Below are 25,330 nucleotides of genomic sequence, written 5' to 3' on the forward strand. Positions count from 1 at the left end.
GACCCAAAATGGTTTTCTCATCCCAACACGTGGGATAAAGAGGTAGCATCTTTTATGAATCTTCACTGAGGCCCAGATTCTATTTCCATATATTTTGAAATACTTTGTATTTCACCCCATTCTATCTCACCCCACCCCATTCTATCCTCACTTAAAGATGTTTTGGCATTATACATTTATTTTTAAGAGCAGTTTGAGTATAAGACTTCAAGGCATAAAGGTTGCCTGCCTGCCTGCCTGCCTGAAAATTGCTCATCTGATTCTATATCACCTTCCAAGGAATGTGTCTCTCACAACCCTCCTCCACCAAATCAATATTAAGTTCTTCCTTTAGTTGCAAAAATGCCATATCCATTATATTACATTTTTGCGATAGACTTGTTTACTTCCAAATTATTTATTGCTCATATAAAAGTTGTTTTCATGGTGCAACTAATTTTGTTGATAAAATTATTGGTAAAAATTATTAGAGTATTTTGGATACGATCATAATTCCTTCCCTAAAAATTTATGGAGATATCTTATTCATTTAATGTATTTTTAATTTGTGTCAGTTATTTCTGAAACAAAGTAAAAAAGTGAGAGATAGGGCAACTGGCTGGTTCAGTCAGAAGAGTATGCAACTTTTGATCTCGGGGTCATGAGTTCAAGCCCCACATTGGCTGTAGAGATTACTAAAAAAATAAATAAATAAACTTAAAAAAAAAAACAGTGAAACATAGTCATTTACAGCATGAAATACAGAACTAAAACTACAAGGAAAAGGTACATTTATGATAGGCAGGCTTGAGAGGAAACAGTGCAATATTCTTGGGGGCAAAAATCCAGAAAATTAACACAAATACAGCTTTTATATATATAGGAAAAAGAGATCACTGGGTGGCTCAGTGGTTTAACACCTGCCTTCATGCCCAGGGCATGATCCTGGAGTCCAGGGATCAAGTTCCACATCGGGCTCCCTGCATGGAGCCTGCTACTCCCTCTGCCTGTGTCTCTGCTCTCTCTCTCTCTCTCTGTCTCTCTGTCTCATGAATATATAAATAAAATCAGTAAAAAAAATACTTATAGGAATAAACATTCAGTTATGTTCAGCAGAATAACAGAAAGAACAAAAAGTGAATTCCGTAATACAGTGAACTACTGAAGTCTTCAGTTTATAAAATTCAAAATCCATTTATAATGTACATAATGCCTTGGGTGCATATTGAAATTCATGCCAGTATTTGTTGCATCCTGTTCCAACAAGGTTCCTAGCTATTCCTTGAACATAACAGTTGGGAGACACATTACTGCACTGGTATCTTTGTTTACATATTCATTTCTTTACTAAATATCCATTTGATTTTTTCCATTACCTTCCTAAGGTCCTTGCTCAGATACCAACCTCTAAATAAGGCTTAGGCAGACTGTCAGTTAATACTTCAACTTGCCTTTCTCGTACTGTGTCTAGCATTTCTAAACCTTCTTTCCTCTTCTACATTCTATATAGAATGTATAACCATCTTATACACTATATAAATTATAGTTAAAGCATATGATGATTTATATAAAAATAGTTATTGTGGTTAATAATAAGGCCTATTGTTTAATACCTGGCTTCCTCATTGAATGTGCTCTCACAGGCAGTAGGAAGCCTCGCTTTCTTATTAACTCATTTAGTTCAAGCATTCACTGAATAGTTGACTCAATAAATGAATAGACTATTCAGATTATTGAGTAATTAGACTTTTTTTAATGATATTTTAATCAGATTTATGGCTATTGTTTAGGACATAGTAGATAATGGCTAGTATAAAAACTAAGATAAAAAAGCTTAATATAGAACTCAAGGTAACAGTAAACAAAATATATACTTGTTTAACTTGAAACAAAAAGTGAATTTGGATTTCCAAATTAACATAGGGAATTGAACACATATTTTAGATATATTCCCTCCTGAAACTCAGCTCAACCTGAGTTGAAACAAAATATTAAAATTTTTAAAATAAAAATCTTTTTGAAAAAAAATATTATCCTACTTCAAAAAAGTAGGATAAAAAAAGTATAAGAGAATAAAAAAAATAGATGACTAATATTTTGAAGGGTGATAATAACATGAAGAAATTAGCAGAAAAATAAGCTGAACACCAGACCAGAACAAATGAATTCTAAGAAGAAGAAATATGAGTTTCTCTATTGAAGACCACAAATCCTAAGGCTTTGGATGTGCCTGATAAGTAGGAAGGAGAGAATGAAGGCATGACTGAAACAGAGAATTTGTTAGAAAGCCTGTGTAAGGAAAAAAAAAAAACATGTTATATTCCCCATGTCAACTCCATGCTATCTTCTAAATATGGGGCAAACGACTATTCTCAATGTTTAGCTTATTCTACAAAGAAACTTAGCTAGAAGGGCCCAGACTCTGGGATCTCAGTCACAGAGGAGCACAGTAAAAGCAAAATCTGAAAGAGTGGGGTTAAATGAAAATCTTTACATTGAATGATTAAAATCTCCAACCTCCCTGGGGTGCTCAGTTTTAGGATGATGATAGTCACACATCAGCATCCACTCCCTTCCATCACTTCACCTCAGTTAGCAACTAAATGGTCCCAGAGAAAAGACTAGCACAGGCTCACATTTGGGAATTCCCTGCCAAGAAATCCTAACAATTGGCAAGTCCCTGGCCTATCCTCATATTTCCACAATGTTTATCATTAGCTATTTAGTGCCTCAAAATTTTATATGAGTAGACATTGCAAAAATATTTGGATTTGAGGAATGACAGTGAGAAACATTATCAAACAAGAAAAAGAAGTTCTTGAGTAAAAAGTTAGATATTATAATATCTGAGAATATAATATATTCAAAATGGTGAGGTATTTTTACTCATGAAACAATAATTAATTATATTTAAAAGACACAGGACATAAAAGAAACTGCTTTAAAATCGAGTCAAAATATAAAAATCTTGTTTTTTTTATATTGCTTAGAACATTAAATATACGTCATACTGAAGGAATTATAGCAATCTCAACATCAAAAACAAAACATGGAAAATTGAAAAGAAAGAAAAATAAGAAAAGTGGAGTCTGCTCTAACTTATAAGTAATAGAAATCCCAGAAAGAGAGAACAGAGAAAACAGAGGAAAGTGAGTCATCAAAAGTCAATAAAAGGAAGTATCTTAGACTAAATGAAATAGATTTCTAGATTGAGGGTCTCTTGAACAAATAATGAACAAATGACTCACATTGAACATGTTTTTGCACCTGAGATTGTGAAGATCTAAGATTTTACCCACTTAAATGTTAGTCAACCTGCAATGTCCAGGTGAGAGTTTGAACCTTTTATTAGTCATGGTAGCAGAGTAGCATCAAAATACCAGTTCCCCACACCCCAATTCCCCAAAGAATGATTCAAGGGATAGGGCCTGTTCTAGTCTGCATATGCTATAGGGTTGCATCACAAGAAAACAAAAAACAAAAAAACAAAACAAAACAAAAACTCCAAATTCTTGTAGCTTGTACAGGATTAAGAGATATCTAGCTCTCCTACATCTGAGGAGATTGAGAGAGAGAGAAGAGTAAGAAATTCTTTGCTTTGAAATATAAACAATTCCTCTCTAGAAAAAGGAGAAAATCTCTACCTTTACCTCATCTCTGTAATCTGAAGAAAGAGCTTCAGGACAGAGAAGACTTTAAATCCTATCAAAGAAATAGGCAATTTCTTTTCTTTTCTTTTATTTTTTTATTATTTTTTTAGAAATAGGCAATTTCTAATGTGCAATGCATGTTTGCCATTCAAGCATACTTTTAACCTTGGTCATTAGCAATCCTTGTTCAGCAAATCATGATCAATGTAAAAATATTCACAGAGCATTGTCTTCCAATACATATTTTCTCACTTCTGAAAAGTGAAGATAATGTGAAGAGGCTAAAATGAGGGGGGAAAAGAAGATAAATACATGTAAACAATTGTGTTAACATGGCAATTGATCCCCCAACAGAACTATCAGAAGTGAGATGTCAAAGGCACAATGCCTTCAAAATTCTAAAGAAAAATAATTTCAACTGGGTTTCTTTATCAGTAAAAATTTCAATTAAAAATGATGGTAAAATGGAAATACATTCAAGCTTACAATATCTCAAAAATGTACCATTTATGCAAATCATTATCCATACTTTTCTGGAAGCCACTTTCTAGCAAAATGGAGAAAATTGATCCAAAGAAGATCAGTAAGAGGAGAGCCAGCTGTACCGTTGGCCTACAGAACTAGAGTACAAATAGGGGCAAAAGAATAGAAAGTGCCAAGAGGACAGACTCCAGGAAAGAAAATTAATTGGAACTGATACATCACCTGATGTGCTTTGCCATGTGGGAAATTCTATTCTGATAGAGTTTGGAAGAATTATAAATAGCAATATAAAATACCCAAGAAATGAAAATTGAAGTAAATAACTCTAGGAAAAAAATGTACAGAAAGAAAAAGGTGTCATGGTACACTATTTGGTACAAGACTAAAGATGCCTAAAGACACATCAGCATTTGTTGAATTTTGATCCCACCACTCACTGACAACACTAAGCTGTTACATTAAACTCCCTGGGCAAGTTTTCATAAGAATGAGGAAAATATTTTACCTAACACATATGAATATTGTAAACATTAATGATATAATGCATGCTAAGTGATTAGGAACGTTGTAAGTGTTCAATAAATACTAGGTTAATTGGTAGTAGTAGTAGAAGTAGTAGTAGTAGTAGTAATTTTTTAATTAGAACCAATTTTTTTTCTCTTTTTTAAATATTAGAATTGGAACCCAAAATTTACTCCAATGACACAGCTAATCAATTGAAGATGTTTTGGAAGAGTTATATTACTATTTCCTTGTTTACATGAACAACCACAAATATGGACATTTGGGTGTGATAATGATCACATTATAAGTTTTCATGGTTTTGTACAAATTATTTATGGAAAAAGTATAGAAACTATTCATATTACTATAATTAATCTCTTCATTTTTTGTCAGCAATACCGCTAATTCTCCAGAATAGTCATTAGTTATGCTGTTATCATAAACTAAGAAAAGCTCCACTGATAACTCTTTTTGAAGACTGTTGGATAAGGATGATATTTTCAAAGCTATGGAGACATTAAATCAATTTTTGAGAGAATTACATATGTAGTGTTTTTGAATTTGAGAATTTTTTCCTCGACATGATTTGACATAGCATTTCATTCCCTTCAAAACCTCAGTAATGGGATCCCTGGGTGGCGCAGTGGTTTAGCGCCTGCCTTTGGCCCAGGGCGCGATCCTGGAGACCCGGGATCGAATCCCACGTCGGGCTCCCGGTGCACGGAGCCTGCTTCTCCCTCTGCCTGTGTCTCTGCCTCTCTCTCTCTCTCTCTCTGTGACTATCATAAATAAATAAAAAAAATTAAAAAAAAAATTTACAAAACCTCAGTAATGGTATTTTCATCCATCCAAACTCCTTTTTTTAAGGCTACTTTCTCTAAGTAACTTCCTCCAATTAAGCATTATGGAAAGATTAAACACATACTTTTTTCACAGATATAACCACAAAACAAATTACTTTTCTGTGAAATGTATAATACATTTTAATTGGATACAAAACAATGAAGCATAAATACGCATCAGGAGCACAAAGATGAGCTCTCCTTGTCTCCAGGGAAGGTACAAATATAGATTGATATATAAAGCGCAATGCCATGGATTCACTCTTAAAGGATAAAAACACATCTCGTTTTGATTGTTTTTCAGTGAATTTGACAAGATTAAACTAACAAAGTATAGAAAATGTGCTTGGATCGTTCAGATCAAAAATAGTTTCAGTATATGCAGTCAACATTATAATTGATAGATTTAATGTATTTTAAGCCTCCTCTCATAGTATTCTGCAATCTACACTGAAATAAGGAACTTTTAGGATGAAGTTAACATCAACCACTTTAATAATGTAGCACTAATCTTTCCTTGTGAATGCCAAAAGACAAAGTAGGATATGCAACAATACTGATTTTTTACCAAGTGATTCACCAGCTTCAGCTTCTAGGGATCAGCAAGAAGGACCAATCATTTGGAAAGTACTCCTTTAAATGAAATTCAAGGATTGGCATATTATTTGGTGTTTTGGTTCAAATGTACATTCACCAAATATCCCAAACAAAATTTTGTACAACTTTATTAACTTTTCTATTTTAGCCCTTATAAAATGGTACTGTTGTACAGTTTGTTACAGACTTTTCCATTTCTTCTACTTTCATTCCTGAGATTAAGAAATATATTAGCAACTTCTTTTTATCCGGAAAATTAAATTAGTTATTGTATATAATAGACGCAAAATAAATGCTTGATAAGGAAGTAAATAGGGAACAGTATTTTAGAAGAGGAATACCTCCACTCATCTTAATATATTAGAGAGTTTCTAATGCTTGAATCCCCCACAAATAGCAACATAAACTGTTTCAACAAACACAAATTTCAGTTCCAAAATAGCTAGAGATCAAGTTTTCAGTTAATACTTTTGAAGAGCTCTGTTTCAACAAACACAAATTTCAGTTCCAAAATAGCTAGAGATCAATTTTTCAGTTAATACTTTTGAAGAGCTCTTTTTCTCAGTGTGAGTGCCATTTGACCAAATCAGATGTATACGCTTGTCTTGAACCCACTGTAAGTCTCAGCAGTATATTCAGAAAAAGGTGATCGGTCATCCTACTCTTTATAAAACATTGTTCTTCTTAGCTTCTGTGACCTAACATTATAGGACCTCCTTCTCATTTTCTGTGCTGATTTTTACTCCTTTAAATTTTTCAGACCTTAGTTATGAAACTTTGGATTTTCTCTACATGTCCTTTTTCTTTGTGATATTTTCTCAGATCTTGCTCTAAATGTCACTCTCATTGAGGACTTTCATTCTGTTTTCTTGGATAAGAATCAATCATTGATTTGGCATCTCCATTTTAAAATCTAGCAGACCTCTCAAACTTATGCCGAAAATAGATCATTTGAGGCAGCCTGGGTGGCTCAGCGGTTTAGCGCTGCCTTTGGCTCAGGGCGTGATCCTGGAGACGTGGATCGAGTCCCACGTCAGGCTCCCTGCATGGAGCCTGCTTCTCCCTCTGCCTGTGTCTCTGCCTCTCTCTCTGTCTGTGTCTCTCATGAATAAATAAATAAAATCTTTAAAAAAAAAAAAAAGATCATTTGATTATCAACACCTATCCCTGAGTTTTTCTTTATACATTCTGCTTAATCGCAGGGAATTCCATCACTATACACCAGAGTCCAAAACCTAGGGGTTCTTAATTCATCCCATTTTCATCCCTCATATCGAATCTATGAGCATGCCTTCTGGGTTCTAACAGAAGGGTCAAATTCAAATCCATCTACTTCTCTGTGCGTACCATCATCCCTGAATTCAAGCCAAGATTTTCTCCCTGAACCTTGAAAATAATCTCCCATCATGCACCCTGCTTTAGTTTTTGCTCCCATCTTCAACCTCTTTTCTACACAGAAGCCAGAAGGGTCTTTTTTTTTAAAGCAAAAGTCAGTCATCGCCTTTCTAATTTACAATCTCTTAATATGAAGTACTAAGAATATAGTCCATATCCCTTACCCAGAGGACTCTATATTTCTGGCTTCTGTTTACCTCTTCAGCCTCATCTTGCACTGTTATCACCCTCATTCACCAAAATCAAGACATACTGGCTTCTTCAGGTTTCTCAAGAGCCTTCTGGATTCAGAACTTAGCTGATTTTCTAAGGGAATGTTCTTTGTTTGAATCTTTGTATAGTTAGCTCTTTAGTTTATTCAGGTCCTAGGTCAAATGTCACTTCTGAAAGAAGCTGGTCAGGGTAAAACACTGGATGCTCAGTTGAATATGAACTTCAGTTAAACAATGTTTTGAGTGTTACAAATATTACATAGGACATAAACATGCAAACAGAAAATGCTGGTTAATTGAAATTTAGATTTACCTGGTATCTTGTTTTTGTTTTTTCTTAGTCTGGCAGCCCTATGACCACAGTCTGTCTCTGGTGTCCTGTATCTCACACTCTGTATTGCTTTTATTGCACTTAACACATTGTGTTATTACTTCATTTATTTGTATAGATGTTTCATTAGGTTACAGAGCTCAGGAAGGAAGTGACCTTTTCTACCGTTTTTAGCAGAGTAGCCCTTCTTGACACATAGTGGGCACTCAATACACAACTCAGTACTAATGAATTCAACCAGTGTATCACTTTAAAAATATGTGGCAGAGTAGAGCCCAGAGGCCCAAGTTCTGGCCTGGCCTCTTGCTAATGAGCTTATGCAAATTACATAATTTTTCTTAGGGTCAGATTTTCATCTCTCTATTGAGAAAAACAATACCTGTTCTTCCTGCAGAGAATTGAAAAGACTAAATACTGTGTTTGTAATATTTTAATATTTTCTACAGTGCTAAAAGTAAAAATGTTATATTATGAAAACACAAAGCATAGATCATAGTAATTTTTAAACGCTCTGTTTGCCTGCTGATATGTGACAAATGAGACCATATAAGGTGCACCTGAATGCGGTTCAAGACTAAAGATACAGCTTTACTAAGTGAAAGAATCTATAAAATACTGTTTAAAGAAAATATGGACTATGTGCTTCATTTACTTTAACTTCTCTACTATCATCTTGAAAATAATCAACCCAAGGTTGTGTAGAACTGAATTGAATGTGGTTTATGTTTTTCTGACTCTTCATTAGTCATTGAGGGAACAACTGTCACACTAAAATTTTAGTTCAATAAGTAGAAGAACTAACTGCTGTCAATGTGTGAGCATCACAGATCTGCAGTGAAGAGGAAAGATACTGTTGTAAAACCCCGTGGAGCCTAGAAGGGATGAGCCTATAGGAAAGCTATACAATCACATATTCCCATATTCTCTGGTCTATTTTCCAACTAAACTTGTGGAATGAGACCACAGTGCCCTTTAATCTGTTCCCTATTGCCTCTTTATATGGTTAGTTCCAAATGAGATATTTTGCCCAGTGCTTCTATTGTCACTTTCTGAATTCATGTCTAGTTTTGTGGAAGCACAATATGTTGGTTTAATATTTATTGATCTCTCACAATATGTTAGGAGTGATACACAAAATAGACACAACACGGTCCTCAATTTCTAGGAATTTATATTTTAAAGTCAAGTACTACACATATCTGCTACAAACATATATTACATATATAACACTACTATTTTTTTCACTATTTTTAAACTGAATATGTCTGACAAATCAGCATAAGTACTTTGGAAGACATGAGTGATCAATATTTTTAATGAAACCGATCTCTTTAGCCAATGTGGTTAGGTTTTTTGATGGCTTGCTGTCAGAAGTTTCTTGATGGAATTGCTATGACAATATACATTTGGTAAACATTTTATTGAAAAGAAATAAACCAATGTGCTTCCTTCAATATCTTTGGATGCTAGACAATTTTTCTCTTAAGGAATTTACTCCCAAGGTGCAGTGTTTACAAAGAAAAATAGAAATTGTTTGTTAATTGATGTCTTCAACTATTGAAATGTAAGAAAACAGAAAATTAAATCACAATGGGGAAAAGGGAAAATATCCATGTCTCAACATTGTGCCTAAGAAATTAATCTTTTTTTTTTAATGTTTTCTTTTCTTTTTTTCTTTTCTTTTTTTTCTTTCCTTTTTTTTTTTTTTTTTTTTTTTTTTAGATTTTATTTATTTATTGATGTGAGACACAGAGAGAGAGAGAGAGGCAGAGACACAGGCAGAGGGAGCAGGCTCCATGCAGGGTGCCCAACGTGGGACTTGATACCCCATCTCCAGGATCACGCCCTGGGCTGAAGGTGGAGCTAAACCGCTGAACCACCCGGGCTGCCCGGACATTATTTTATTCCTTACTGTCTAAGGTAAGTAGGATTATCACTTTTTCAGAAAAGATAGTTGAAGTTTCTGAAAATTAAGTACATTATTCAAATTCTCACATCAAATAAGTCACCTAGACAGAAATCAAAACCTGTCCTGCTGGCTCCAAATCAAAAAATTTTTCAGGAATACTTTCCTAAAGAAATGTGAGAGAAAAGATCTGATGACATTTAGGATTGAAAGCCAGATCTGAATGAGTAATGTACCACTGTAGTTTAAAAAATAAGTGAGCAGGTGGGAAAAAATGGTCATTCGTGTTTCTAAATTTCTCCAAATCTCTCCACGGAAACAGAGCAATTAAGATGGCAATAGGAAAAAAAAATAATTTCAATAAATCTAGTGACATAATGTGCTCAAGTATCTCTGTATGTAAATGAGTTTCCCAAACTACTTTATAACTAGGTGATCTACAAGATCTACAGTGATAGAGGCAGGGTGAAGAGATGAAGAAGAAAAGCCCTGCATTCAGGCAGTAGGAAATGACATCAAATGCTTGGCAGCAGCTTAAGGCACTGGTTTAAGGCCAGCCACACAAGGAGTTGTCTCCTGACTGGTATCATCACTGAGCTGTCAGTAGACCATTTCACTACTCTGTTTCTGGATGTTGGAGTATGTGCTAGGAGTAGAGAATTCCATGAACTCAATTTCATTGCTGCCCTCTATCTTTTAAGTGTTCTCTGGTCAGAGGTAATGTTGCATGGAACACGATGGCTATGAATTAGTTGTTTCTGTTTGTCTATACACAGTGATGCTGGAAAAAGAATTGAAAACCACAAAGAAAAATCCATACCTGAGATAAATTTCTAATCCCATATGGGAAAAACTCTGCCTTCACCAGGTTGATTTCTAAAACAATCCTTTACCATAGTAACTAAAAGTCAAAGGTAAATTGAAACCAAAGAATGTAACTTTTAAATAAAACTGGTGCTACAACAACACAGATAAAAATTACATCAATGACTCTGTATTCTTACTGCGATTTACAGTAGAAAAATGATCAAAACAATCTTAAACTGCATCATAGTCTTCATTTTAGTAAGAACAATGGTATTTTGAAATATTAGATATAAATACAGGTTAAAGCAAATAAGGAATGATGTAGAAGTCATTAGGAGAAAAGATTTTGTGTGTAAGCGAAATAAATAGAATAAAAATAGAAGAAATTAATGAAACTTAGACTTAATGATTTTTCTAAGCATTAGAAAAAATATACAAACATATGATTTTTTTCTATTTTTCTAAATAGTAATTATTTCCTTGCTTTTTCTTTTTCAATATTCACGACAAACCAGTAGCAGTGAACACATGGAGTCTTCAGATTGTGATCTCTAAATGTGATTAAAAGAACAAGAGCTCTTTGGAGAAATGGATAAATCTACATCCGGGGCAGTAAATATATAGGATGTCCCAGGCATTTTGTTTTGCCAGAAAGCATTGAAAATATCAATGTTCCTAAAAGAACCTGGGCTCCAACTTGGAAGGATAGTCACTGGCTAAGTGTAAGACAATTGGAGCATCAAACAGAATATTGACTGTAAATCATTGAAACACATGCAATTAGTTATTCTAAAAAAATAAATGCACAAATCTAACCAAGCATTGATATGGTATTTCCTGTACAATTCAATTTCAGGGTAACTATAACTGATCAATGAGAGTTCTTAAAGACTAAAAGAAATAACTGCAGAAATGTTGATAAAATTAGAAAATCATCATTTGCAATCCCTAGTGAAATAAGTAACCTATATAAAACACATCACTAGTTAAGCAAAACAAGTTGGAAATGTTGTGATAGAGAAAAATGAATGAATCAATATGACCACATCAGAACTCGCTGATCAAACTTAAAGTAAATTTAGAAAATCAGACACTATAGACCACCTGATTTGCTGCAGCACAACATACACAAAACTGTTAACATGAAGTATTTTTACCCAAAAAAGAAATTTAATATTAATAAGGCCTCCATATTAAATAACAGTGTGTTAGAAATATAAAAGATAAAGGTACATGTTAGAAAACACCATAAAGTTGAAATCAGCCAGATGCTACAGGACAAATTATCCAATATCTTCAACCAATAAATAGTATTAAAAGCTAAGGAGAAGGAAATCTGTTTTAGAATAAAGGAGAGAAGAAATATATGAAATGACATTGGGTGGGTCCAAAGAAGAGCTATAATTGGCCAACAGGTACTTGAAAAGATGCTCAATATCACTAATCAGGAAAATCATCATGATATCACCTCAAACCTGCTAGAAGAGCTACTATTGAAAAGATAGAAAAAAAAAAAAGGAAAAATAGATAAACGCTGGGATGACGTGGAGAATAGGAAACTCTTATGTACTGTTAGTTGTAATGTAAATTGGTACAGTCACTATAAAAAGATAGTATGGAGGTTAATTCCATATTATCAAAGATATATCTGAACTCCCATATTCACTACAGCATTATTCAAATTGCCAACTTATGAAAATAACAGGTGTCCATTAATAAAAGGATCAAAAATGATTATCTATGTACATATCCATATTTAATATCTATTATATTAACATTATTAATATATCACAATATATGAAAAGTAAATATATAAATGTGATATACACATATTCTCTATGTAAAATGGAATATATATACACATTTAATATATATAATAAAATATATCAATGTGAGATACATATATTATGTATGTATATAATGGAATATTGTTCAGGCTTTAAAATAAGGAAATCCTGTCACTTGCAACAATATAGATGAATCTGGAGGATATTATGTCAAGTGAAATAAGCTAGGGAGAGAAAGACACATACTGCATGCTAACACTTATATGTGGAATCTTAAAAAAAAGTCACTATAGTTGATAACACTGTATTTTATAATTAAATTTTTCTAAGAGAGTAGAACTTAAATGTTCTCACTGAAAAAGAAAAATTACGTTAATCTGTGAGGTGATGATGTGTCAATTAACTCCTGTCACAATGCACATGTATATGATATCATCACGCAGTACATTTCAAGTATCTTACAATTTTGTAGTATATCTCAACAAGCTGACAAAAAGCTGAATAAGGAAATATAATATTGATTTGCTTAATCAAATCAATATCAAGTGCAGGACAGCCTGGGTGGCTCAGCAATTTAGCGCTGCCTTCAGCCCAGGGTGTGATCCTGGAGATGCAGGATCTAGTCCCACATCAGGCTCCCTGCATGGAGCCTGCTTCTCCCTCTGCCTGTGTCTCTGCCTCTCTCTCTGTGTCTGTCATGAATAAATAAATAAATAGATGAATCTTTAAAAAAAAATAAATAAATATCAAGTGCAAAAAAGGTAAATTTTTACAAAGGTAAATTTTTACAAAGGTAAATTTTACAAAAGGGAAATTTGAGCAGAATCAAAATTTAAGATAGCATTGAGCAAATATTGTCAATTATATTAAATGCAGTAACTTGTGAGATTGTTTTTTAAAAGTGTGATTTTGTTGAAGGTGAATGCTGTAATGTGTGTGCACAAAATTAAACTGTATCTAGGATTTATTTTAGGACTAAAACAGCAAATAAATAAATAACTGTAGGGATCCCTGGGTGGCGCAGCGGTTTAGTGCCTGCCTTTGGCCCAGGGCGCGATCCTGGAGACCCGGGATCGAATCCCACGTCGGGCTCCCGGTGCATGGAGCCTGCTTCTCCCTCCGCCTGTGTCTCTGCCTCTCTCTCTCTCTCTCTCTGTGACTATCATAAATAAATAAAAATTAAAAAAAAAATAACTGTAATACGGGAGCCTGGGTGGCTCAGTTGGGTAAGTGTTTGCCTTCCACTCAAGTCATAAGCCCAGGGTCTTGAGATGGAGCCCCAAATCAGGCTTTCTGCTCAGCAGGAAGCCAGCTTCTCCCTCTCCCTCTGCCTGCCACTCACCCTGCTTCTGCTCTCTCTCTGTCAAATAAATAAATAAATAAAAATATTAAAAAAAATAAAAATAATAATTGCTGTAACTGAAGGAAAATTTTCAAACTACTAGTAATTGTGAAAGCTGAGTGATGAAGTTTGTGACACTATTGTCTAACTTACAAATTTCTAAAATATACAAAATATAATGGGATATCTACAAAATACAAAAAAAAAAAATAGGAATTCCAAAGTTCCTGTCTGTGGATGAGTCATTCTAAAGCTACACCTTGATAATGCTATTCTGTTTAAGGTGGGGACCCCCAAATTGAAGGATTATGTCAAGTTCAGGCAAGAAAATAAATGTTTTGGAAAACATATGGAACAAGTAATTATAAATGAAAATTTATAAAACTTTATGTCAAGAAAATATGAATGTAATGTCTTTACATATATACATTTTTATGATTTCATCTGATTATTATTACAAGTCATACCATTTGTGAATAGAGAAATAATGAAACCATTCCTGACTGGGTGCTACATAGCCAATGCATCTTGTATATGTGTTTTTGTTTTGGGGAGACATACTTTGACCTTTCGTTCATAAAGCTGGTTTCTTCTCCCAATGATCTTTGTCCCACTGGGTCATTTCTTCAAGTTTAAGACCTGCCATCTCCATTAAATATTTCCTGACCAATAGAATTGCCATTATTCTCCATTTTCTTTGACCTCCTTAAACAAGTAATTATACAACTATTTACTGCTAGATTTAATAAGTATCACTATTTAATTATATGTTGCCTTGTGCTATTTTAATTACTCCTGCATTATACTTCTACTACTATAGGAGCCATAAATTTAGTGTTTAGTTTTATATTGCTTGTTTTGTGTTAATATTGTGTGTACAATATTTTTTTTCTCCATACATTTATTTGAATCCATTTTATTGCCTGGCCTTGTATTAGGTTTTTCATTGAATATTACAGGGAGTAATTTTCAACACTTTCAAAGAAAGGAAACCAAATTATATGGAACCCTAGTAAGCCAAACACCAGGTAGGTTCTTATATATGATGAATATAATTACATCATTTTTCCCTGGTTTAGAGGAGAGGAAACTAATGATCTGAAAATCCATGTGGTTTATTCTATTGCCTTTGTTGTCTTTGTATGTGTGGAAGTAAAAAGAAACAGAAAAATATAAGGATAATAATGACAGTAACACTTCCATGTTATGAATTTTTTTTTTAATTTTATTTATTTAATTGGGGCAGAAAGAGAGGACTAGCAGAGGGGAGGGGCAGAAGCAGGGACCTCAATGTGGGACTCTATCCCAGGACCCCAGGGTCACCACCTGAGCCGAAGGCAGATGCCTAACCAACTGAGCCATCCAAGCACCCCTAAATCTTTTCTTATTTAATAATGTCTATTCTATTTTCACACAAAATTCTTTTTCTCTTTTCAAGTTTTATGCCCTTTTTAGTCACTTTCTCTCTAAAACTTAGTATCATCTTATTCATATATATTTGTTCAGCTTTGCATCTGGATCAGTAACACACCAAGGAATATACGAGTATGACATTTTTAAATTTTTAATTAAAATTGTAGTTGCAACCAAACTGCAAGAGATTAACACGTTATGCTAAGACTGAGAACACTGAATATCTCCAGTATATTCTTTTCTATTGATGTGTCCACTAAGTTATCTGTAATGCTCTCAGGCAATTCAAAGTGTCTCTATAAGAAAGCTCCTCTGGTTTCCTTGCCATCAGGAAAATGAATAATGTGTAGCAAAATCAATTAATCAATCAGTCAATCAATAATAAATTTTCTTAATGAGAAAGACATTCATAAACCCTAATCAGAAAAGGGGACTCACTTGTGCAGTCCAAGAAATGCATCCAACTTCTCTTGCTTCCTGTCCTACCTTTGACGCTAAGGTGTACCCTATTCTCCATCAGTTGCCCCGCCCTTGGTCTGGAAAAGGCTGTTGTAACTCCAACTGGTCTCGTTTGCTTTCCTCTTAGCTCAGTATCGCTGGCCCCAAACAGTGCAGGAATTACTGTCACTAAATGGGTCATGTGATAACAGACTAAGAGAAATGAATGACAGGCTGTAACTGGAAAACAAAGGCCATGCTCCTCCACTCATATATTTTTGTTTTTTATTGAAAAGCTTCAGAAGCTTAATTACAGTTTACTTTCTATGTTTCATTCATAATTTCCTATAGCTTCTCTATTGTGTTCATTTCCCTGAACTCCAATCTTTCAATATTTTGTTCCTACAGTTAATAGAAGCATACAATTTCCCTTTACCTTTTATGTTCCAAACTAACACTTGGAAATAAAATAAAAGACTCATTTTAAATGGGTCCACACTAAACTAATATCTTCCAGCTGCTGTAGGAGAGTTATGGAAAAATATAATACAACTAATATATAGCTTTAATTATCAGTGTATCAACAATTTTGAAAATTCATCCGACAAACTGAATAGGTTTTAATCATTTACCTTTCTGTCAGAATCAAGATTCATGAAGTCTCTTTTTTGTTTTCCACTGAACTAATGGGTTGGCAGAGAAAATAGAATACAGCATCAATTTCAACATTTATATTCTTATAAGTAATTCTCTAAGTCCATTTAAAAAATAACAATCTCCATGTACCAGTTTATCAAACAGACTACTGAAGAGTCTCAGGATCGCCCTTTATCATTCTCATCCTGCCAAGGCTTGACAAGTGTGGCTTTCTAACTAAAGCAACGAAGTCTTACATTTTACCCACAATATATAGAAGATACCTTAAAACAGAGTAGAGTTTAGTAAATATTAAATCAATACATAATATCTATGCTTTAAATGTTTGTTAACAATAAAAATATCAGGGCCCCTGGGTAGCTCAGTGGTTACATCTGCCTTCAGCTCAGCTCATGATCCTGGGGTGCTGGGATCAAGTCCCACATCAGGCTCCCCAGTCGGGGGCCTACTTCTACCTCTTCCTCTGTCTCTGCCTCTCTCTGTCTCACATGAATAAGTAAGTAACATCTTAAAAAATAAGAATATCAATTTTACTGCATTTGCAATTCATTGTGTAGTTAGAAATTATACAACAAGATCTGAAAAATGAATGTTAGGGAAATTACCATTTTGGATCTTCTCTGGATCATGGTGTTTTCACATTGAACAAATACTCTATCTTTTCTATGATAAAACTATGACACTAACAAACTGAAGAAATTTGTTCCCAGAAGTAACATAGATTCATTCTGTCTCAACTACTTAATACATTTTGATTCTGTGTTTTCTTTTCTTTTATGAGATTTTTGCATCTTAAGAATAGTTAAGATGTCTAACTCATATTCGTATACCCTCCATCACCTGGTTTCATGTAATGAACAAGGATGACGCTCAGTATTTATTGATTGAACATATACATTTAAAAAATCAAGTAAATATGTTGGCAAATGTTCTGGTAATAAAAACAAATCTCTTCTGTAGTTGGATGCTGAATATTGTACTGCATTAAGTAAATGTCTCTAATATTTAGTTGATGAAATGTATAGGACAAATATATATATATATTTGTATATATATACATATATATATATAAAGTATTAGTACTTTCAATAACCACCCACTGATGCCTAGCCTCCTGCTCTACCATCAAGATTCAAGTTATCTTAATAATAGAATCTATTTTGTATATTTATAATCCTATAAGGATAAATTCAATATTATTTAAGTATTGTTTTTTGGTATTACTATCAAAATATCCATATAAGAATACAAGAAACTTTTTCTATACTTTAGAGTACAGAATTTCAAATTCTGATTTTAAATTAATTTAATGATCTCTATTAAAGATGTATATGACTAGTATAGCATGCTATTTTCTGTTTTATTCACACTTGCATTGTACATCTTTATATTTCCTTGAATTATAAAATGGGGCGATCAGTTCAAGATTCACTTCTCTTTATAAAATGTCATTTTAGAAAATATCATAATAAGCTGTAATAACTGAAATCTGAAACAAACCTTACATTACATAGTGTTAAGATTGTACATTTCAAGGGTATAAATGTAGTGTATCTGTGACACTCATAGGTTTGGAAAAACGTATGTACAGAGCAAAACTTTCTATGTGAATTTAACACTGGCTCCAAAAGATACTTTGACTATGCTTTCTTTATTAGATAATATTATTGAATCAATGATAAATTTCCTTATAAAGTCATATATAATTTAAATGCTTCAGCATTTGGGAGTGAGGTCAAAGGATATTTACAAAAGGTTTCAAATAATTCAACAGAGAAATAGAACAAGAGGAAAAATGTGTGAATGTGAGTGAAAGTGTTATCTATATGGTTTTTTTTTTTTTTTTTCATCATTTTGGCAGGTTTGGGAATTTATAAAGTAAAATGTGAAGTAGAAAAGCTTAAACTGTATATCCAGAAAAATGTGTGAAAATAAGACCACTGTTAATTATTTCCATTTGCTTGGAAATATTTCCTAACTGCACATCACAGTTTGATAATAATAAGCACTGGTAAAATTTCTCTTAATATACATTGAATTAGCATAATATAGTTACCACAAAGTAAGCAGTGAGTTTTCTACAATCTCTGGGTGTAAATATCTTGCATTTAAAAAAAATTTTCTGATATTGAAGAGCTAATGTTAGACAAATTGCTTTTCATAATTCTCATTGTGTTTTACATAAATCAGTCTAAATAAACTTGGAACTCTTATTTATATTAAGTTATGAATTATATGCAAATGAATATTTGACGTGTGGCCACATTATAATGAAAGCATGCAAATCTATGCAATAAGTAATTTAGATTTTCTTGAAGTATGACATTGGAATAAGAAGGAACAACTAAAAAAACGGGCTAGTAGTATTCTCTTATGTTCAGCGGTGGAGTCTAGGATCTAATATTCCAAAACACATTACAACATTTATTGGTTCTTTATAGGGCACTCTGTACATGGTATTCCTTTTCAGAGGGAATCTCAGATGTCAGCTGTTGAATATCAACGTTCACATCTGTAAATTAAATACATTAGACCAAATGATTACTTCCCAAAAAATTAATATTTTTAATTCTATGAATTATAGTAAGCATAGTAGGCATGTATTTGTTGTATGTGGATATCTTTGTTAAAGATAACTAAGCACTGGGGCTCCTGAGTGGCTCAATCTGTTGAGCATCTGCCTTTAGTTCAGGGTTCTGGGGTCTGTGCCCTCACCTGGGCTCGTGGCTCAGCGGAGGAGTTTGCTTCTCTCTCTCTCTCTCCGACCCTTCCCCTGCTCATGCGCTCTCTCTCTCTCTCTCTCTCTCTCTCTCAAGTAAATAAATAAAATCATTTTAAAAATTAAAAAAAAAAAAGATAAACTAAGCATATATTCCCAGAACGCTGACCATGTGCTACACAGTTAAAGTATTTTTCTTATTTCGGCCTTATAACAGCTCTGTGAGGTATGTCTTATTCTCCTCCATTTTCCAGTTTAGAAACTTAAACTGGAACAGAAAGAATAAGTGGCATAAAAATCTCACAGTACATTAATGGAGGGCCTGGGATTTAAATATAGATATATCTGGTTGCAAAATAAATAAAGGTGTATCTTCCCATATTATCCTCCCTCTAGGTCTTGTTGCATCCACTGTATTTACTTAACAATTAGAAATTCATTCTTCTCTATCTAGTTCTGGAAGCATTTAATGTGTTTACTTGGAAATTACAGCAATAGCTTAACTTCTTTTCCAGCCCACAGAATCTAACACAATTTTGTATGAAGGGCAGCCATTAAATAAACAATTAATGATTAAAATAATTGTTTCCGTTTCGGGCAGCCCAGGTAGCTCAGCGGTTTAGCGGCGCCTTCAGCCCAGGACCTGATCCTGGAGACCCGGGATCGAGTCCCCCATCGGGCTCCCTGCATGGAGCCTGCTTCTCCCTCTGCCTGTGTCTCTGCCTCTCTCTCTCTCTCTCTGTGTCTCTATGAATAAAAAAAATTAAAAAATCTTTAAAAAACTAAAATAATTTTTTCCATTTCTGTTTACCACAGGAGGTGGTGACACTCCTGATTATGTTTTAATGTTAACATTCAGGCAGTTTTAGATATAAGATGCCATTATGATTTTTTTTACAATTCAGAGATTTGAGTTTTTAAATATCAAATTTTCAGCCAGTCGCCAATCTACAGGTGTATGTTGAGCAACCTCAGGGAACGTATCAAAATCATCAACAGTCATTTCCATAAAAATGTAAGTTTCTCCAAAAATAGATGAAATTTTACTTACTGGTCTAAACCTGCCTTTCCCAACAGATCAGCATTTTTCATATGTACTTATGTAGATGTTTATTTGAAATAACTGCATCATTTCTAAGTCACGTTACCCCAATTCTCTGCATGTCCTTGAAATTCCTTTATCATCCTCATCATTGTGCTGCATGTTCAGCCCTATTAGTTTTGAGCTTAATGCTGTGCAGTTTAGCTGGCTGATAAAAGCCTTATTGTAGTGTTTTTAATACCTACAGCGCCTCTGTGATTTTGCTCAAATTAATTGTTCTTTTGTAGCTATTTTAGCTTTTTAGTACTTTGAAGCTGTTACTGAGAAAATAGACAAGGGGGAACTGTGGTTTACAGCACGACAGCTTAATTTACATAGGCAATGTGAAGTGGAATGATGAGGAAATTAAATCGAGAAAGGGAAAAAAAAAAACCTGCATGATTGAAAAACATTTGTATTTGACCTGAATGATCCAGCTTGAAAAATACCTAAATGGAACTACCCAGATGACTGCTGTGGCCTTGCTTAAGTTTACTTGAATAATAGACTAAAAGACTGAAAGCTCATATTTCTTTAAAAAGCAAAAACAAACAAGATTTATGATTAACACTCAATTTGCAGTAAAGGATAGGGAGATAACTGATAATATTTGAACATTTTTCAGAAAGTGATAAAAGAAATATCCTAGTCTATGTCCCAATCTGTGTACAAGGGATTATAGAAAGGGACATCTTTCGTATCTTCACATGGCAACTCTGATGAACACTCCACATGCTGACTCCCTGATGTATGTGTCTATGAAGTCATCCTTTTCAGATTTCTCGGTTTCTGTTTTCACATCCTTATGTTATCACAAGGGATCATATAGTTCATCATGTGGAATGTTTTAACAGTCTTTTCATATCATTAGATCTCTTGGAATGCATTTTTTAAATTAAACAAATCACTTAGGTCATTGAACTTGGAGCTAGGGACAAAGGCATGAGAAGAGGAAGCACAACATGTGCCTTATAGGAGCTTATATAATATATATAATATTATATATATATATATATGCATAATGAAAGTCTGGATACACACTTGCAAATTAAAAACACAAAACTTAAGATTTAAATATTAATATCAATATTAAATTATATAGTCAATATTATGAATGGCATTTGCTGTGCAGTTTATAGAATCAAGGAAGAAGATAGGTTACGAATTACCTTAATGGTGGAGGCTGTGATTTCTTGTGTGATATGGAGGTAAATGGGAGTAGAGAGGAGACCAGGCTGTGGATGTAGTTTCAGTGATAATCATTTTCCATTTTCTTACTAAAATGTTTTGTGTGGTTTTTTCTAGGTTTGTGTGTGTGTGTGTGTGTGTGTGTGTGTGTGAGGGACGGATCGTAATATCCCAGAAATGACTGGGATCAACCAGAATTTAATTCATATTCAGTATGAGCATCATGAGGACTATAGTTTGAAGCATGATTACTTTTTAGTTATCTTTTAGTTTCTAAAATGCTGGGGCCCCTGTAGTACTGATTCCAGTACTTCCAGGATTAGCAAAGAAGGTGAAAAAAGAGGTAGTGTTGGAAAAGAGAAAGAAATAGTGGAAAGATAGAGAAGGAAAAAAAAGGAGAGGTAGCAGAATGAGAAGGAGAAAGAGGAGAGAAGGAAGAAGAGAGAGAAGGATGGAATGAGAGAAAGAAATAGAGATACAGAGACAGAGAGACAGAGTGAGATGATTTACAGAAAGATTGGCAATGATTAAGGTAAGGTTGACCAGAAATTTTTGATATGGAGGAAGCTGAGTTACCTGATATATAGGTTTTTGAAGTTTAATCATAAATGACACTATTACTGCTTACTATTTTCTTGGCTCTTATTTCCCAAGGTCAGTCATTCTAAAGTGCAGTTAGCAGCAGAGCAGGCTCAGACAAATACAAAATTAGATAAGAAAAGCTGTCTAAACATCTATGACTATCAAAAGTATTGGTTTTAATAAACATTTGCTCTTAGGACAAAGGAACTCTTTTGATAATATTAATGGTTATCCATTTTTCTACATCTGGACATGGGGCAAGTCGGCTAAGTACCATGAAGCAATTAATGTTTTGATTTAAAAATGGGTTTTGATTGTGATGTGATCTTGGTTGTTGTTGTTTTCTCTTTAAACTATAATATGTATTTTACTGTCAGCCTTCCCTGAACATTCTAATGTAAAATCCCTATATCTATTTACATGACTTTTACAAAGTTGTGAGTTCTTTAATATTCTGTATGTCATGAAGATTACACTTATACACCATTATAAATTAATGGAAAATATCAAATTAATAAAACTGGATTAGGACTAGGCAAACTTTTTTTGTAAAGGGCCAGATAGTAAATATTTTAAGCTTTGAACATCATAAGGTCTCTGTCATAACTGTTCAACTGAATGATTGTAGCACAAAAGTAGTACAGGCAATACTTCAACAAATGGGCCTGTCTGCATTTCATTATAAGTTTATTTATAAAAACAGGAGGCATATTGGATTTAGCCCTAGTTTGGTGACTTCTTTACCAAATATCTGTAAAATTTTCTGAAAACTTTACATATCTGTAAATACATGTATTCATTTACTTTTATATTATTTCTCATTATTTGAGAGGTACTAGAGGTTAATTTGGATATCAGGTGTTAAAGAGAAAAATATATAAAAAATTGGACATAAATTAAATTGAATTGTTAAAAATGCAAAACAGTTTGAAACATGAAAACACTAAGCAGTTTTGTTCATTAATCCAAACTGCTAGTATTCCTACCATTTTATTGGCAATATTTTTATGTAACAAATATCTTTTCATTCACTATTCTACAGTACTTATAAATCTTTTTAAAATACTTTTTAAGATATTATGTTAATAAAGTATTTTATACCTGCTTTGAAATTAGATTGATTTCCTGTAATAGAGAACATTACTCTGTCGTTGATGTTTGACCCTAACTAGGCTTCCTGTCTGCCTCTTCACTCCTTTTTTGTTTTCCCTCTTCACTCCTATAATAAAGAACATTACTCTGTCATTGATGTTTGACCCTAAGTAGGCTTCCTGTCTCCCTCTTCACTCCTTTTTTTTTCCCTCTTCAGTCTTAACACCCGGTCACTTCTCCATCTTTGTGACTTAGAAGGACCCACTTATGAGTACTTTCTGCCCCTGGAGGATGGTGGGCATTTCAAACAGCACAGTCCATCTAGACCACATGAGAAATCTCATTCCAATTTCATTCCCTACTCACAGTAAAAATCTGAAGCTAACTCTCACCACTTCCTATTCTTTTTTTTTTTTTTAATATATGTAAAGCTATTAGCAGAGTTCCTCTTTTTTTTTCTTTTTTTTTTCTTTTCTTTCTTTTTTTTTCTTTTTTTTTTTTTGGAGAGTGAGAGAGAGAGGCAGAGACACAGGCAGAGGAGAAGCAGGCTCCATGCAGGGAGCCCGACTTGGGACTCGATCCCCAGTCTCCAGGATCACACCCCGGGCTGCAGGCAGTGCTAAACTGCTGAGCCACCCAGCCTGCCCCCTTTTATTTTTCAGGTTCATAATTTATTGTACAAATTGAGTATCACATGATGAGCTGACATTAGCTTCTCCAAGCATGGGAACTTAACAGATGAGTTAAGTTAAAGTCCAAGTTAAAGTCCATTTTTGTTGCTTTCACAGCTTGCTCTTCAGACTCCTATGTGAGCTCTTCCCTTCCCCAAAATCTTCAACTTGATGTGAGCACTGAATGTACTTTACTTTTATTTACTGGTGAGTGATTTGAATCATCTGACTCTACATCTAAAATTTTAGGGTGGGTGACCATGCCAGCCTGTAAGCTATCTTATCAAAACTCTTTTATCAAAGGAACTCCTTATATAAAAAAATATTTTTGTATGTAATATTCCATCTGCCTGGGCACTTTTGCATCTGAGGCTCAAATATCTTCTACCTCTTACTTCAGGTCTCTGTTCAGTGGTCTCCTTATTAGAGAACATCACTTTCCTCTTCATTTTTAGTCAGAGTATTTGCCATCTTCTAATATGTATTCTACATTTATTTATGTTTATTGACTCTTTTAAAATATAGGCTTCATAAGGACAGGCATTTTCATCTGTTTTGTTTGTAGCTAAATTTGCAGCACCTAGAACATAATACATAATAAATTCTAATATGTCCTTTGTAACTGAATAAGTCAATATATTAGTGTGGATACTACATATAATTTTTCTTATATATCCCTCCAATCCTCCTGTAGTATTCTAATATTTTTCTGCATATTAAAAAATAAATATAAGGAAGGAAACACAAGATAGCTTTTAGATGTATGAGAAATTAAATTTAGCAATTCCCATCAATGTCACATTTATTTATTCTCTTTGAGGTAATGCAAGCATTTTTTTTTACATCTGGTTCCATAAATTATTTTCCTGCCATATATATTTTTTACATATAAAAGTTCTCAACTACCCAACATAACCTGTTACTCCAATATCCTGTGTAATCTTCATATTAGCTTTTTTTTTTTTGCTTCTGAATGATGCTGAAGCAAAATATTGTTAGTAATAATAACATACCAAGACTTTTTACATATAACACTTGAATTTATAATGTAACTTTATTGTATTTTATGAAATCAAAGATGCCATCACTTGTAAAATATACCATTATTATATATCCACTAAAAAATAGTCTGTCAATTAAAACATGGCATACACTTTCATTAGAATGTAATTATACTTATAATATTTTATATTTGTCAGGAAAGCTCTTTTAGTTGTATTTGCATAAATTTAGACATAGATAGAAATATATATCGTTGATATAGATATTAGCAAATACAGTGGATCAGGTATCCTTAAAATATTTTTTTTGGAATCTAATTCTTCTAAATTACTTTTCTACTTAGAGTCATCCTATGTATATTTCGTCAGAAGATATTCTCTGTGCAATTGAGTTGCAAAATTTCTACAAAAGTTTTTCATTATTGTCAAAGGGAAGATTTTTCCAACCTGTTAACTCTCATTCTGCAAAATTTGAAGATGTTAATTTATTTATTAGACCAGAAATTTTCATCAGAAGATATTTAAATAACAGTCAAGATTCTCGTTCCTTCTTCAAATGGTTCTTAAATTATGTGTTGACTGAAAGCAAAGGGTTTGCATTTGTCCATTTGTGACAAGAAAAGTACCCTTCTTTGCACATGTACAAACAATAG

At 33.4% G+C, this 25,330-nt stretch overlaps 1 long non-coding RNA gene across 12 annotated transcripts in view; it reads right to left on the minus strand.

The window, feature by feature from the left end:
- The window catches only part of LOC112661853 (uncharacterized), a 179,521-nt gene that overhangs the window by 103,680 nt on the left and 50,511 nt on the right, over nucleotides 1-25,330 (minus strand). For 3 of the 12 annotated variants that reach the window (XR_003138040.3, XR_003138043.3, XR_004811168.2), the window contains exon 3: nucleotides 16,319-16,369. The exons of 5 other annotated variants lie outside the window; for them this stretch is intronic. This is a non-coding gene — a long non-coding RNA (uncharacterized LOC112661853). Of the gene's footprint in view, nucleotides 1-3,891; nucleotides 3,911-16,318; nucleotides 16,370-18,741; nucleotides 18,856-23,008; nucleotides 23,133-24,071; nucleotides 24,257-25,330 lie in introns of those variants that run through there. 4 more of the 12 variants (XR_003138039.3, XR_007407560.1, XR_004811169.2 and 1 more) reach the window with 4 other exon arrangements.

The sequence above is a fragment of the Canis lupus genome, chromosome 31, assembly GCF_003254725.2.
Source record: "Canis lupus dingo isolate Sandy chromosome 31, ASM325472v2, whole genome shotgun sequence".
NCBI lineage: Eukaryota > Metazoa > Chordata > Mammalia > Carnivora > Canidae > Canis > Canis lupus.